We start from the raw sequence: 4,207 nt of genomic DNA on the forward strand, positions 1-4,207 counted from the left end.
AGATTTCTTTTTGTGCGGGGAGGGGGCAGTCAGGGAAGGTTTATAATTAGTATCTATTGTGAAAAAAAAATTCAGGACTGATCCTCGTTTTCTTATTTGAAATACATCACCCTAATATTTGTCCATGTCAAAAGGCAGATCTCTCTGTAGAAGAGAAGGTATCAGGAAGCTTTTGAATTGGGGCAGTTGGGGTTGGAGGAACAAATGTTTTGAGCAGTTGTTCCCTTTTGCAAGTTCATGGCCATACTATAAGTGTAACCACACTCTTGCTTCATTTCACTTAGAATATATGTTATTGTCTGAATTGTATTTGGGAGTAAGAAGGGAACATGTTCCATAACATTGCTAGGCAGTACTAGAAGGCTGCATTAGCTAGATGGACTAAAGTATAAGGACCTATAGAAACATAATAGAACAAACAGGCAAACATTTAGTGCTGTGATATCTGGTCCACAGAGCATTTATGAATTTCATGCTCAAAACTGTGGTTTTTGTAAGTGACTCTGTTAGGAAGAAAAACTATGCTGTATAGGAATTTAAGAAGTGTGTAACAACTGCTTTCCCTTCAAACTCACAGCCAGCTTTCCTGGAACTAGGTGTGTAAGTCCATTGTTTCTTTTTCTTCGCCTCCTACCTATGCAAAAATACCCAACTTATTCACATGGGATGTGAACTGAAAATAAGGCTGTGCCTGATTTGGTGCATATCTGAAATATATAAAGGCTCATTGGAACATTGTAGTACTAAGCAATAGAGTTATTTGTGTAGTTTCTCCCAATGAATATTGAAATATTTTATTCAAAGTAGAATAGAGAGATAGATTCACCTTAACCTATTCTATAGTGTTGTCAGCAAGGCACTTCCCTGGGAGGTTAAGGATCTGGGTTCAAATCTGAGATCTAAATCAGATTAAAGCTTTGATGCTGGGTCTTCAATATGCCCAGCGAGGATGTCAGCCACTGAGCTATTAGATATGTTACCTCTTTACAATATTTTCAACAAGGCCCAATCTAGAAGGCCTATTGGATCAGGCCATGTAAAGAACTGGTGCGTTTCCTTCCATTGGTGTCAGTGGAGTCCTTGGGCAGCCCCTGAGAGACCTCAGCTGCAAGGTACAGAAGCAGGAGTCGATGCAGCCTTCCCCATTTCCCCTGTCTCCGTCTACCTGGACCCACCACCCCAGATGAACATAACCTGCCATTTAAAAGCAGCAGAGAGCTGGCCCAGAGCCCCCAGCTAGGGACACTGAGGCCAAGTGCAGGAAACAGAGGTTGTTGAGGCAGTAGAGTTCTGTCTGCATGTGGGAGCAGTCAGTTGCTAAGAAGGGGTTGGGGTAGGCGGGTGAGGATCAGTGCAGTGCGGGATGCCTGATGGACCAGCTACACATGGAAAGCTTGTTGTCTGCACATAACACGGAACCAGTTCAAAATACCTGCTTATACAGGTATACTTTTGAAACTGCTCAGGAGGTTTAAACTGTTCTTAACAAGCTCATCGATCTGGACACCTGAAGTTGAACTTGAAGTTTAAACCATACTTAAACCCCAGTTAAATGTGATGTCTGTTCACATCCCTAGATGCCTATAGGGCTAGGAAGAAGCTGAGCAGGAGAGCCTGAGGATCTATATTTTGAACATAGGGGTCTAGGAGAAGCATATTGGCAAACTTTGGATGCTTTGATAGTCATGCTGTTTTGAACACTAGACATTTTTTTCTCTCTGCTGTATGTTTGATTTCTGCAGTTAATTAAATACTATCAGAAGGAGACAACAACCAGAAGTACAGTAGCAAATAATAATGATATGATAAATTGAAGATTTTTAAAAACTTCTTAACAAGAAAACAGCCCTAAAAACAAAATAAAACTTGTTTTCTTTGTATAGCTCTACTTTACCCAATTGTCAGTTTGTACTTATCTTTCTTGAACACCAGTAAAAGCACCAACTGATTTAAACTAGGCTATTAAACATTTGCATGTTTTTGGATTTGAATGCATTAACATAATAGAATAATGGATTGTAAGTAGTTCATCAGTAAATAATCCACAATTATGGAGTTTTCAGACTGATTGAAAATAAATAGCAGTATATTGTATAATTAAGCCATAATCAAATGCCTCTCTATATACAAATGATAAAGTGTCCCCTTGGGCCGTGGCCATGTGTTGAGGGTTTTATTTAGTTCAATAGCAAAAGTCTTTCTGTGCCAAGTTTACACAAAGGAAAAGTTAGTGAATTGCTAGGAATAAAGTTGACTGATCTCTCTATACAGTGTAATAATTAGAGCCAGCATTGCCTCTGTGCACATGTTGGATATGGACTGTTTTTTCAACTTTTTTTGATTAACCCCCACGGCTATTTAGCAACAGTATTTACTAACCACAAAAGTCATATATTTTCCTTTGAATACGGGGTCAGTAAGAATTCTGTTTAACTTGCTATAAGCCCTATTATTGATATGTTTCTACTTACACATTAGACAAAGATGGGAAAGCTGATTTTTGCCAAATTTGAGATTCAGCTTGAACATAATAGGTTCTAGATTAAGAACCGAACTTGATGTGAGGTTAGAGTCCAGTTTCCTAAAAGGAAATCAAGGGGCGGTAGCAAAGATTTGATCAAATTTCTCTTGAAAAAGTGTGTCTTGAATTAGAGGAGGGAGAAATATTTCAGGAGACTTCATAAAGCTTAGTGAAACCCCAAATGGAAAAAAAATTAGTGTACCAAAATGCAAAACATTACAGTTCCTAATTTCAAAAAGGCTCTATGTTAATGCATGCTAAGGCCATTTAATCAAGAGGCTATAGATATTCACATCATCCTCCCCATGTTTCCCTTAAGTGGAAATAGTTCCATTGCATGACAGCTAATTCATATAGGGATAAACAAGCAACTCTGGTACATGTGTTTTTTAATAAAACTAAATTTACCGTTGCCACATTTGGCGCCACTCCACTGCTAATGCCAGTGGTGAATTTGGCTCAAAGTCAAAGTAAGACTTTCTCCCACATCCGCTGTTCATATGGTGTGTTCAAATATCTATAGCATCTCTCTCAGGGGTTGGCTTTGCATTTTTGTAGGATCAAGTTTGGATTAAAGCCCAGTCATAGAAACACTCATGAGTGCTACTCAAACTACCCTGACAGCTGCTGGGAGCAGCAGTCAGCCAGATCTAACTGCTCACGTATGTTCTTAACCTGCAGACAGGACCTCCACCTAATGCAGGAGGTATATGGTCCCACTAAGGGAAATGCCTTGCTGGACTTGGTGCTAGCTGCAGAAAATGACCTGGTGGGGGATCTGCAGGTGCAAGGTAACCTAGGGGATAGTGACCATCGATTGACTGAATTTACTGCCCGGCGTAGGGTGGGAAAAGTAACCAGCAGGGCAGAAGTGCTAGACTTCAGAAAGGCTAACTTCAATGTGCTCAGGAGATTAGTTAGTGAGGCATTGAAGATCAAGGGCATTGGCAAAATGGGGGTCCAGGAAGGGTAGTCTTTCCTCAAGGGAGTGATCCTACAGCCACAGAAGAAGACAATCCCATTGTGCACAAAAGGGGGCAAAGGGACCAAAAAACTCTCTTGGCTGAACAGGGAAATCCAGGAAAGCCTAAGGGCAAATAAAGAGATATATAGGCTGTGGAAGCAGAGGGTAGCTACCAAGGAGGAGTATGCCTCCCTGGCTCTCACTTGCAGGGCATTAGTTAGGAAGAGTAAAGCAGCAATGGAATTCAGGCTTACAACAAAAATTAAAGACAACAAAAAGTCCTTCTTCAGGTACATAGGGAGCAAAAAGAAGGTGCAGGGTAGCATAGGACCCCTACAGGACAGGCTAGGGCAATTGGTGACAAATAGGAGGGACAAGGCTGAACTCTTCTATGAGTTTTTTGGCTCAAGACAAATCTCCCAATTGCATTATAGATAGGCACAGGAGGAACACCAGGTTGCCAACGGTCAGCACCGACCTAGCAAAGGGACACTTGGAGGGACTGAATGTGTTTAAGTCAGCAGGCCCAAATGATCTTCATTCAAGGGTGCTGAAGGAATTGGTCAGTGTCATAGCAGAGCCACTGGCATGGCTGTTTGAGCACTCATGGTGCTCAAGTCAGGTCCCCGAGGACTGGAAAAGGGCCAGCGTGGTCCCTATTTTCAAGAAAGGGAGGAAGGTAGATCTGGGTAACTATAGACTGGTTAGTCTCACCTCTATCC

Source organism: Gavialis gangeticus, unplaced genomic scaffold (assembly GCF_001723915.1).
Source record: "Gavialis gangeticus isolate Ggan-Ray unplaced genomic scaffold, GavGan_comp1, whole genome shotgun sequence".
NCBI lineage: Eukaryota > Metazoa > Chordata > Crocodylia > Gavialidae > Gavialis > Gavialis gangeticus.